A 13481-nucleotide genomic window follows, 5' to 3' on the forward strand; every position below is an offset into this window, starting at 1 on the left:
GAATGGATCGCAGTGTTGACATCCCTTGGTTGGGTGAAGGATGGGCATGTTGAGGAAGTACAAAGTAGTCGCCAAGCAGCTGGGGTTGGGGCGAGTCCTCCCAAGGCAGTAGTGGTTCTCATTGGTACTGACAAGCAAAGACACTGATGGTGTTAAAGGGCCCCAGTGTTAAAGGTCAGGTAACTAAAAGATGGAGAAGATGGTGACTAGAGAGGTCCTCTGCCTCAGGAGTCTAACACATTTAGGAAAGCTCTTTAAGGGGAAGTCTTGATTAAGGCCACTTATATATACCAGTGCTAATAATAGATACAAATAATAGATACAAAAAAGTTTTCTGCAAAGGGCACAATGTTGAGTGGGTGGGGAACCGGGGAGCTGGAAAGAGTTGGGGAAGGGGTGAATGTGGGAGGAATTTTCAAACCGACACGAAAGAGCTCTTTAATCCTTTGGTTCCTTCTATTACTTCCCTAGTGGCATTTCTCACACAGGGCAGCTTGCCCGAAACTCCCGCAGTGCAGTGGGAATACTCTTTGGAAGCTGCCATGTGTCCTGTCAAGATGAGTGTGGTGTTTTGTTTTGTTTTCTCCAAGGAAGCAGGCGTGGGTGCAATCAAGTGATTGCCATTTTCATCAAGACGGACAGGGTCAGTGAGGAGGGCAAAGGAGAGTTATCCAATAGCATGGAGCTTGTTTCAGGGTAGCCAGAAGGGGGAACTTCAAATGCTCTTACCACAAAAGGAGTAGGTTGTGAGGGGGGAGACATGAGGTGCACCCTGCTGTTGTTGGTGTGCCCTGCATGAAGCCTCTTCCAGAAGAAGGCGGGTGCAGACACAGAACACCTAAGTGTGCAACCCTGACACACTGCATCAGCGCAGGTGGAAAAGAAGGTGGCTTGGCCGAGAATGCCGAAGTTACAGATTAATAGAGAACTGGAAACTTTTTTATATTGTCGTGCCTCATTCTAAACCAGAAACTTTTTCAATGGACACATACCAGTTAAACATATGTATGAATTCAATAGAGGCATACAATAAATAATGAAGAAACTAGGGTAAATGTTATGGCCCTCACCTCAAAAGTCTATCCTTTCCTGAGTTAGGGCCATTCGAAGTTTTCTCCTATTTTGAAATATACAATAGTTTGTTAGCTGTAATCTCTCTGTTGTGTAGTAGGAGGCAAGTCCTTGCTAGTCCTAGCTAACAGTAAGTGCAAGCATTAGCAAACCTGCTCTCATTTTCTATTCCTCCTCCCTAGCTGTGAGAATGCCTTCTGTAGGTACTGCATATTGTAAAACTGTAATTCTTCATGATCTTGATATTTTATGATTCATTTGACTTCTAATTGTTCAAAATGAATGAATTAACAATCTAGTCTTTACATAAATGCTTTTGATGTACTTGCAAAATTTCATCTCCATTAGATTATGGGCAATTGTTTCTTATTTTTATTTCTTATATTTATTATACAAACATACATTATTTCAATCTAGAAATTGAAATACCTATATGGAAATGCTATAAACTTATGAAGGCAAAAAAATGATTGAAGGATTTATATGTGTGTTAGTTCAAAAACTTTAATTTCTTTTAGTATCTACAGCTCATTTATTCAGATGCTTGCTCTTATCCTACTTAAGTGTCTAGATCAGTATAAATCACAATGCTTTTATTTTTTGCATACATGGTAAGAGGAAAAACTCAGCTGAAGAATTTCTCCCATCAGATTGGCCTATGGGCATGTTTTTGGGACATTTTCTTAATTGCTATTTATGTAGGAGGGCCCATCCCCTAGTGGGCCGTATCATCCCTTGTTCAGTAGGCCTGAGCTGTAAAGGAAGGATAGCTGAACATAAGCCTGGGATCAAGCTAGCAATTCCTCTGTGGCCTTTGCTTCAGTTCCTGATTCCAGGTTCCTGCTGCATCAGGAAGAAGTCTGACTTCCCCCTTAAGGTAAGAGAAAGTAAGCCTTTTCCTCCCCAGCAACAGAGCAGCCATCTAGAACAGTGGCTCCCTTTACTCCCCTGTTTTTCTTGTTGAATGAGTAAGTGAAGGGGAAAGAAAAAAAGACAACACCAACGTTCTTGCTTCGTGTCACTGGTGTCATTGAGATGCCTCCTTCACATCATTAGGAAGCAGACAGTAGTCTTATATGAGCTAAAGGAGGGGAGAATGATGTAATGATAGGTGCAAACACGCTTTTGTGTAGTCTAGGGGAAGAGGTGTTGGGGGGGGTTACGTGAAAGAATGTAGGTTTTCTCCAGTGCTGCTTAGGGGGCAGGTGTTCTGATTACTAATCGTCTTTCTCTTCATGCAAAAATATCCCCAAGGAAGAGAAGGGCCATTCTTGGGCTACATCATTTCGATTCCCGGAGGAGGGTACTAATCTTTCCTGAATTCTGCACTCACCTTGCCAGTTGCCAGCTGCTCCCATACTTCCCGGTAAACACTTTCCTGCCCCAGCCTCCAGGAAGGAAAGGCCATGCAGGTGCAATCTGAAATGCTGACTCTGTCTGCCTGCGGCTTTGGGCTGTGGTGGCACAACCTGCTTTCCTGCTTCTCAGACCAATGGGTTTGAGTGGTTTAAGTTGGCTCTCTAGATGCCAACTCTCCTTGAGGATCTTTAAAACTATTAGCCTCCACATATGTAAACGAATTTCTTATAATAAGTCTCTCCCAGCCCGTGTGTGTGTGTGTGTGTGTGTGTGTACACTCAAATCCTATTATTTCTCTGGAGAACTCCAATTAGTATAGTTGTATTAAATAGTCTTAATTTAGAGATACAAAGAGAAAAGAAAGATGATGGAATGTGATTATTTTGAAAATTACAAACAGAAGTGGGAACGTAAATGACTTCATTTGTCAGTTTTAAAGCTTTTTAGAATATCTGATTTAGGAAGAATGATTCTGACACAACAGAGGAGACAAATAACATTTTTCGAGTGTTTCAGAACATTCTTTAAAATGTCTTGTGATTAAAATTAATGCAGTAATTTTCTCCCCTGGCGCATTTTAGGTGTTAGATAAACAATGATTAAAGTGAAGTGGTACACCAAGTGTACAACAAAACAAAATCTTTTTTGCCTTCTTATCAGTTAATGCCATCTTAATTTTAATCTGAAATACACTTAAGCGTTAATTCACTGTTGCTGTGCACTGCTGTGTGTGCCTCAGACAGTTTGGGATAGATCCTCTGTAGCTGTCCTTCCTTACCAGCCCTTCTTGCCTGGTGAAGAAAGATGCCTCGGTAGTGTTTGAAACCAACTCCTTTCCCCACCGTGGTGGGTGGATTGCATTTGAAATAAGTGTGTTAGGAAGACATAGGGCATAGTGATGAGTGGGTTTGTTGTTTTGGTTATCAATAGTATGTGAAGACATCCAAAATTGTGGCTCTGTTGGCAAAATCAGAAAGTGGAAAGCCAAACAGGCAAAAATATGAGATAAAGGACTTTTAATACACTTTACATATATGGCACAGAGGTTTCAGAGTATTAGTCGGACTTTTTGTCCTTGTGACAAAACAGTTGAGCTAAACAGCTTACTATTTGTGCTTATGGATTCATAGACTTCAGTCCATCACGGCAAGAACAGAAGGTCAGAGGGCAACAGTTTATGTCCACAATCAGGAAGGAATCAGGGACAAGGTACACTCTCCCAATGACCCACACTTCCCAGCTAGGCTACGCCTCCTAATGTTTCTGTTATCTCTTTAGAATCCTGACATCAAGAGGGACCAGCTCTCTAAACATTTACACCATAAAGAATTAAAATTTTGACAAGTACTGTATTTAAGAAGTTTAGGTTAAAAGAAAAAGAATACCAGGACAGGCATCCTAGGAGAGCGCCTTTTATTCTCACGCACTGTCATGTTAAGGGACCTTTTTTTTTTTGTTTCCAGGAGCCTTAGCTCCTATGTTGTCCTGTTTTCTTTTAGCATTTTTATTAGAAGAAAAAAAAAATCAATATTCTTTTTAGATTCTTTGAGCATCCTGTTGGGATGTGAGAATATTTGAGCTAATGACAAGTACATTTCACTTTTTAAAAGCCACAATACACCTAACACTTTTATTTGAAGCCACTTGTTTTAATTTCTGAAGACTTACCATTATTATTGTTTTGAGATGATAATATGTCTTTTCCCCTTTTCTTCCGTCATCCAATACATCCTTCATCCCCTCATGCATCCTTTTTTTCAAATTCATGGCCTCTTTTTCATTGATGTCGTTACTTGCATATATGTATATGTACATACTATAATTATAACTATATATTCCTACCTATAGTCTGCTCCAACACACTTTACAGCAGCATCACTCAGTCAGGAAGGGATGGGAAAAGGCAAATAAAGAGACTGTTGTCTGTACAGAACCAGCATTTCCCAGGAGAGCTCAGTTCAACATGCTGAAACCTGATTAAGTGTAAACTGTGTGTGGGTGGAGAACACAGGATCTCTCTCAGGGCTCCCTACCACATTCTAGCCAGGGAAGGGGGATACACAGGTACCTTTTGCTGTTTGTGGGAGCTGCAACCTTTAGTATCAATGGGGGCACAGTATGGCTTAATTTCAAATTAAAACCTTTCATTCCTGATCTTGGCTTTCACTGTGCCTTCTTAGAAACTCATTTCATGTTTAAGGCAGATGTGGTCAAACTCAGGACTCACTGGCTGAACAACATGCCCCCTTCTCGGTGTGTGTAAGGTGTCGTGGTGGTTGGCCAAAGCTTTCGATGTCTATAACTCCTTTGTGCTGGTTTCCACAGTAGCCTGCTCCAGCTCTTCTCTAGGACTGGCAAGGTGTCTCTAGGTGTTTTCCTTCTGGGGTCCACCTTCAGCGGCTAACTGAATGGCTGGCCCACACCCACAGCTCACCAGACTTGTTCAGGGAGTAGCAGAACGCATTCCTGAAGAACCAGGCTTGTGTTCTTGCCAACTCATGTTTCAGCGTAGATGGCAGTGCCCCACCCTAATTCATCCCACTTAACACCGTCTCCTCTGAATCCACTGCATGCAGAAGTCGTACGGTTGGAGGTCTGTGCCATCCTCTGCCTGGCACAAGTTCTCAGTGACTAATGATGGATGGCAGTATTCGTTCTGTCACACTGTCTGGTTCCCACCCACATTGAGTGACTGCTGAGAGCACAGATTCTGCTTTCCATTCCCACAGTCTTTCTGTCCTTCTGTGCTTTGTCACAATCCACTCTTCTTGTGTAGACAATTCCAGCTTCCATCTCCAGATGGCTTTGTCTGCAAAGCTCATAGACTTTCCAACTACCACCCCAGGGTGTATGGCCACCATGCCTGTCTAACTCTCATGGAATTTCTTGCTAATATGCTTTTGCCAGATAAGTAAACATTTGCCAAAAAGAACATGACAGTGTTTTCCTCACTTAGTGAGTTTTTTAGTTTTGGTGATAAAAGCTTTTCACTTAGCATGTATCCAAATGGGCATATCAAAGCAGACTCTAGTCTTCTGGGGTTCCTATTAGGCTGTGTATCTAATACAGATTCTATTTCCTTTCAAGGGTCCTTATGATTTAGGAAACAAACTCCTTTAAGATCAGGTAAGTTAGAATACAAAATGGGGCCATTCTATGGATGATTTATGATTCATAAGCTAGTAGCCCTTTGTTCATCAGGCTTTAGCCTGACTTTCCTTCTGCTTCCCTATTAGGTTCCTGCTGTGTCTTCGTTTGTGAATGAAGACCTGCTGCAAAGGTGCTCACAGGCTCTTCACTCAGCTCTCAGGTTCATGGATTTAAAATGACATGCTAGATTCTCATGAAAGAATGATTAACTTGGAAGTCCTGTACCAAGAACTAGTTTCATTAGGAACAGTTTTCTTGTCTCCTATAACCTGTTATACCAGTCATCACTTCTATGATATACTTAATATCCTAACAAATCCCAAAAATTCCTAGTCATTTTATCTTTCTTGTAATTTAGGTAGATTGAAGCCTATGCTCCTTTCTTCATAGATATGCATCCTTAGCCTGAAGAAAAGAGGATGTATTGACTCAAATACACTAAGAATGGACAGAGCACTATGGTCCTTACTGATAAATGAATAAAAGGTTTAGTGGTTAGCAAGCCTGTTAATATTTATATTGAAGTCATGATTAGTACAGCAAAGCAGAAAAAATGATGCACATAAAATTTGCAATAATGTTTTTATAGCTAACATGTTTTATAAAACTCTAAACTCTATGAACTACAGTTTGAAATAATATGATATTGTACTCCTTTACTCTTCAGTCACGTATGGCTTTAGTTAATTAACTTCACACATGACATAGCATGTAGAAAAGAGACATTAAAACAGCTAGTTGCACATGTGCACAAGCACGCACACACACACACACACACACACCCCTCAAGTGAATTGCAAAAATTTGAGGCTCTTTTGTTTATAAATTCATAATTCACACATTTATGAAGTACTTTCATAACTCTCCACAACAAAGCCTCTATAATGTTCCATTGATCTTGTCACAATTTTGTTATATGAAAAACAGGTTGGATTTTGTGACTTATGTGAGCCTCCTCTGTGGAGTATGTTGTGTAGAAAACACATTGTTTTTATGGACACCTGCCAATTGAAAGAGGCAAATGCCTGATTAAGAGTCTTTGTAAGTCCTACCCTAATTGTTAACAAAAACAAGCAAAAGTCTGCAAGGGTTTGTCTTATTCCCGAGGCCAGCGTTACTGATTGTTTTTCTGACAGTGCCTTAACTTAGATCTCTTAGATTGAATTAAAAGCATTGGGCTTCTTAGAATTCACTGTTTGTGCAGCGAGAAAAGTGGCTAAATCAAGAGAGAGAGAGAGAGAGAGAGAGAGAGAGAGAAAACAACCAAAACATCCTTCCAAGTAAATAGATCATTCCTCCTTGGATAAACAAGAACAACAATAATAACTATTTCATAGGATGATGATTAGAATTTAATGACTCAACATGAGTACGCCATGACCTATAGTGTGATAAGTTCTGACTGTTATCGACCTCCTCTGGTGCAAGGAACAAAAAGGAATTTTCTACCAGCAGACCAGTTTTCAGTATCAAATGCTTTAAATAAATGTTTACATGCCCTTTTATTTGAATTTATCTTATTATTATAACTCCTGTATTTATAGATTGGATGGCCTCCTGATATAACTGAATAGGAAGCACTCCTCTTCAGGCTGAAGACATTGAGTTTTCGCCTCCAGCTCCCAAGGTTGTTGCCCTTATCATTTTATCAGATTTGGCTGTTTAGTATAGACTCCGCAGGAGACACTATTATTTTACCGCTTGGGTTGCTCAAGAGTGATGAGAAAGAGCCTCCTGCTTCACCCAGATGTTTGGACCACATTTTGAAGTTAATTTCCCCTGGAAGATCTTTAAGCAGTGAAAATCAGATGTTGTGCTGAAATGTCTTAGACTTGTCTATTGTTTGAGGGGGTGATCTCTGTTTCTGAAAGGTTGACGCTTATGTAAGTTTTGGGGATAGTTCCAAACTCTGCTACATAGGCTGCTCCAAGGAATGGAGACATTGTGGCTAGGTAAGATTATTGCACAGTCTTTATGGGTTTGAGAGCTTGACCTTGTGTGTTAGCTAACTCAGAGCTACAAGAAGTGTTGGAGTGGAGCAGTATGTGGGGAATCTGTTTGCTCAGAAAAGTGTCTTGGGGGTTTAAATGAGTAGTACCTCTTCAACTGTGGAGTAGACCAAAAGTCAACAGTTGAAGCCAAGTTGAAGGCCAGGTGCTGTTGTAGCTGGACAAATGGTCATCTCTTTTATTTTATTTTATTTTATTTTATTAATTACACTTTATTCACTTTGTATCCCCCCATAAAGCCCTCCCTCCTCCCCTCTCCATCCCACCCTCCCTCCCCCTTCTTCACGAATGCTCCTCCCCAAGTCCCCTGATAGGGGAGGTCCTCTTCTCCTTCCTTCTGATCTTAGTCTATCAGATCTCATCAGGAGTGGCTGCATTGTCTTCTTCTGTGGCCTGGTAAGGCTGCTCCCCCCTCAGTGGGAGGTGATCAAAGAGCAGGCCAATCAGTTCATGTCAGAGGCAGTCCCTGTTCCCACTACTATGGAACCCACTTGGACACTGAACTGCCATGGGCTACATCTGTGTAGGGGTTCTAGGTTATCTCCATGCCTGGTACTTGGTTAAAGTATGAGTCTCTGGGAAGACCCCTGTGTTCAAATTTTCTGGTTCTGTTGCTCTCCTTGTGGGGTTCCTGTCCTCTCCAGCTCTTACTATTTCCCACTTCTTACATAAGATTCCATGCACTCTGCCCAAGAGTTGGCCATAAGTCTCAGCATCTGCTTTGATAGTCTTCAGGGCAGAGCCTTTCAGAGGCCCTCTGTGGCAGGTTCCTAGGTTGTTTCCTGTTTTCTTCTTCTTCTTTTGATGTCCATCCTCTTTGCCTTTTGGGATGGGGATTGAGCGTTTTAGTCAGGGTCCTCTCTCTTGATTAGTTTCTTTAGATGTACAGATTTTAGTAGGTTTATCCTATGTTATATGTCTATATGAGTGAGTATATACCATGTGTGTCTTTCTGCTTCTGGGACAGCTCACTCAGGATGATCCTTTCCAGGTCACACCATTTACCTGCAAATTTCATGATTTCCTTATTTTTCATTGCAGAGTAATACTACATGGTCATCTCTTACCTAACTTTTCAGCATGTGCAATGGAGCGTTAATCCTGTGCTACTGTGTTTTCGTACGGGCATCTCTTCCTTCAGACATGAACAGAGGTTCCTGTACTATAGCAAGTTTGCTACTAGATTTAAGAGGAACTTCCTAAAGCGACAACTGAGAGAGAAAGAGAGACAAGTCTTTCTTATTTTTAAGCTCTGCTCATAAATTGGCGGCCCATGAAAGGGCTATATTTCTTTGTCATGTTTAGGGCAGTCTCATTGAAGCATTTGCACTGGAAGCCACTTGTGACATTTTTCTTGTGTTTTATTGAATGTCTCAGAAATACCCGACCATATTAGGCTTGTTGTTCAGATTTCTACTGCATGCTTTATTGAAGATGATATTGTTAAATGTCCTCCTGTTTAAATTTCTTTGATTAATACTTTGTGATAAATTCTGTTCAGAATTTAGTAGTAAAATGTTTCTTTTTTCCTAAAATAACATGGATTTTTATCTTATCAGATGAATAAAATAAAATTAAGTATTCCTCCATTTTTTTTTGCTTTTTATCTTGACTGCCTGTAAGATTAAAGTCAAATTGAATATACATTATAGGAATCTTTGTGCAAACCTTTAAAGAAACAGGCTTATGTATTACTTCAAATCTCTTCGGAGCAGGTGGTACTTAAATTTCATGTTAAAACGGAAGCACATTCCTTATGCAAAGCCTGTGTTCAGACAATTTATCTTCAAGCTTTTTAACTGATACTATTTTATTTGAAATAAAATTTTACGCATGTTAAATTTTACACTGGGCTTTACAGCCTTTCAATCCATTTTACAGCTGAATTCCTATATATAGAAACCACAATTAAAATTACTCAAATATTTTATAAAATTTGACATGCAAAGAATTTTGGGAGATGACAGAGGTAAGAAAATTTTCTAAAAATAAATGAGAAATGAATGGTGAAATAGGTAGTAGTCATTAAGTGTAGACATGCTGATAACAGTTTTAAACAAATAGGTTTCTTTCTTTCTGTACATTAGAGTATAAAGAACACCAACTTTACTCAGTAGGACCGCTCTTGACCCTGTGGGTGGAAATGGTAGCAGAAGTGATTGCTCCCATCTTGCTCAGTGTACTGAATCTCTCTCTCTCTCTCTCTCTCTCTCTCTCTCTCTCTGTATGTGTGTGTGTTTAATTTTCTCTAGTTTTATTGATCACTTTTTAAATTTTATTTTTTTTATTAATTACAATTTATTCACTTTGTATCCCAGCTGTAGCCCCCTCCTTCATCCCCTCCCAATTCCACCCACCCTCTTTCATCTCCTCCCATGCCTATACCTAAGTCCACTGATAGGGGAGATCCTCCTCCCCTTCCATCTGAACCTAGCCTATCAGATCTGAACAGGATTGGCTGCATTCTCTTCCTCTGTGGCCTGGTAAGGCTGATCCCTCTCCCAGGGGGAGGTGTTCAAAGAGCTTGCCACTGAGTTCATGTCAGAAACAGTCCCTGTTCCTCTTACTAGGGTACCCACTTGGAGACTGAGCTGCCATGGGCTACATCTGTGCAGGGGTTCTAGGTTATCACCATGCGTGGTCCTTGGTTGGAGTATCAGTCTCAGAAAAGACCTCTGGGCCCAGATTTTTTGGTTCTTTTGGTCTCCTTGTGGAACTCCTGTCCCCTCCAGGTCTTTCTATCTCCCCCTTCTTTCATAAGATTCCCTGAACTCTGCCAAAGTTTGGCTATGATTTTCAGCATCTGCTTTGATACCCTGCTGGGTAGAGTCTTTCAGAGACCCTCCTTGGTAGGCTCCTGTCCTATTCTCTGCTTTCTCCCTCTTCCAGTGACTATCCCATTTGTCTTTCTGAATGGGGATTGATCTTCTTACCTGTGTTTTTAATGAGGGAGAATGTGGAGAGCATGTCACTGTGATGCAACATTAATAAACCTTGTAGAAGGGTTGTTTCTTCGAGCCTCCTTTCTTCATAAATACTCTTTCATTTTGGTGAAACTGTGACACCATGATGCTGCTGATATAAAGGGAGGTGAGGTGGCGTTTCTGGGGGGTAAAACACTTAAAGAAGAAAATGATGAGTGAACTGTAGTCTAAAATACGTCTTAGCCTTTTGTAGAAAAGGCTAATGGATAGACTCCCTGCACTTTCTGCACCAGAGCTGATGGACAGAAAGCACAGCAGCACAGGTTTTAGCCCTAAAAGATTATGTTTTAAAAAATGAACCACATTTATTTGCAGTACGTGGGAGGCAGAGGCAGATGAGTCTCTGAGTTTGAGGCCAGCTGACTCCAAGTCATTCAGCAAGGGCTACATAATGAGATCTTGTCTCAAACAAACAAACAACAACAACAAAACCCAAAACCCACCAACCTTGTAGACTGTCAAAACCTGTGAGTCTTGGCTCTGGAACCCTGACTGGGACTGGGAGGGAATGAAGAAAGGACAGTGACACTGGAGAAATGACAGAAGAACACACAGAAAAACTGGGAGGGTGAGCTGTGGCACACTGATGGTGCCACCCCAACTATGGATGGAGCTGCAGGACCCCAGAACCTCATTGTGTTTGTTACATACAGCACAGGGGATGGACTAGCTAGTCTCCTAGGTGAGCAGTTGGCTGTAACTATCTGGGAAGTTGTTCTTAAACTAAGACGTGGCCATTGCTAGTGTGTGTGCACACGGCTCTATCATTCTTAGACTTCCTGTCCTGGGACAGAGAAAGGCTTTGTCTTCCTGAACCTGGCCAGAGGGAAAGGCTTTGCCATTTTCCCATGGTTGGGAACACAGCAGTGCCCATGCCAAACAATGCACTGGGAGCTTCATTCACTTAGGGTTTCACTCGCTCCCTACAATACATGTCCAACGTGTAGCCCACAGGGTGTGTTGCCCTCGTCTGTCTATGAATGCAGCCCATCAGATGTGCAGACAAGATGTCACAATGTGAGAAGGTTGGACGTCCTTGCTGGATGCTAGATGAAGACTTCCTTGCTGTCCACCACAGTCAAACAGAACTGTGATTCCCAGATGTGAAAACGTGTAAGACTTTCCATCCTGTTGCAACCATGGGCACCAAGGCTTGTAGCTTTTTGTCTGACTTCCAGTCCCAGGAAGAACTCCAGAGTTCACTCTCCCTGGAGTCACGCTATCCGATGCCTCTTAAATATCTGTGAGATGGTGAGTCCACCAGTGACTAGACTTTAAAAAATGGCTTTAAGCGTTTACGTTTTCTTGGATGTCCAAACTGAAGGAAAGAGAACAAAAGAAGCCCTTTAGTTGCATGATATTCTAGCGACTGGGACCTGCACCTGTCCTTCCCACACTTCCAGGGACTTAGAAAGACAGTTACACAATCACTGGGCCCCAAAGCCTTCTCTAGTTTGCTGTCTTTTTAATTGTGTTTTTTTTTTTTTAATTTTTGTTTTTTGTTTTTTGAGACAGAGCCTTGATATGTCATCCAAGGGGGGAGGAAAGGCTTTTTATCAAAATCTCCTTGTCTGAACTTCCTTAGTGTCAGGATTCAAAGGTGTACAACTTTAACTTTATGCTCTTTAATTTTTTGTCACCTACTTATGTCTAGGTGTTTGTTTGTTTGTTGTTTGTTTTTTGAGGGTTTTTTTGTTTCTGTTTTTGTTTGTTCTCCATCACATCTCTCCCTGAAAATGTTTTCTGAGGCTCAAAGCCGGAGGGTGCTTAGCTGACACTTGTGCTTCTATGAGCCTCAGACTGAATTTCACGGGTTCTTGAAGCTGGAAAGGCACTATGACGGATACACGCCTTGGTCTTGATTAAGCAGCTTTGGTACAGTGGTAAAATAAGGTTTTAGAGTTCTGGCATCGTTTCCTCACTGTGGATAGACTGAGACTTTTGCAGGCCTGCGAATTATATCCTGATTCCTAAGTATGAAAGTGTATTTCTTTGAACCCAGGAGCACAAGCAAAGAGCAAACTGAATGGTGACAATGAAAAGGTATAGACGGCACTCAGTGCTATTCATCTTCTGCTGTTTGGCAAGGACAGCATGACGATTGGGGCCCACTCTAGTGAGGGTCTCTGTCAGCAAATGGGCTAGAAAGATGGAGGAAATGTAAATGGAGAGAAAAGAAGGAAAGAAGCGGAAGGTCATGTTTTGCTCTGTGTCTGGAAATTCATGTGCTAAACCTGTGTCTTCCTAGCTAAGTTGACATCAGTCTCCAAGCTCATCCATGAAAGACTTTAAAGGCATTGATCAGAGGCCAGAGAGTATTGTGATTATGTTTTTCTTCTATGAGATAAGGCATTGAGATTGTGGGATGGGATGTTTTTGGATACCTTTATTAATGTTTCCTGGGGACTTCCTATTATTGTGGAAATAATGTGGCAATGTTTTATTGTCTTCAGTCACTAGCTCGTGATGGCATTTTAGGAATGTTACAAGAGAAAGAGTTTGGTTAATGAAATCATGTTTTAGATACATTAGAAGACAATAGTCTGGGGAAGGGGAAGAAAAGGGACAAAGCAGAGGAAAGGGATGTTCCTATCATCATACAATATTCTACACCTTCAGAGCAGAATCTTGTAATCATTTGGATAACTGAAGGAATTTATTACCCATGCTAAATCTTAACTGGATCCCGGCAGCCGAGAAGAGTGAGTGTGAATGTGATTTTGATGTTAGCAGCAAGCTTAGAAAAGGAAGGTTAGTGCTTCACACCGACCTTATGAGCTGAAAAAACATCCTGGTGGAAATGGGACTTAGGTTGGAACAATTTTGCACATGGAAAGATTTTTCGGGATCAAAATCCTTATCAGCCTGGAGCAAGTAAATCAACTATTTGTCTGAGGCATTCTTCGTT

At 41.2% G+C, this 13481-nt stretch overlaps 1 protein-coding gene across 7 annotated transcripts in view; it reads left to right on the plus strand.

Annotated features, from left to right (window-relative positions):
• Positions 1–13481, plus strand: part of Grip1 (glutamate receptor interacting protein 1) — a 492514-nt gene that overhangs the window by 145591 nt on the left and 333442 nt on the right. The window lies entirely within an intron of this gene.

Source organism: Psammomys obesus, unplaced genomic scaffold, assembly GCF_907164565.1.
Source record: "Psammomys obesus unplaced genomic scaffold, mPsaObe1.curated_primary_1811, whole genome shotgun sequence".
NCBI lineage: Eukaryota > Metazoa > Chordata > Mammalia > Rodentia > Muridae > Psammomys > Psammomys obesus.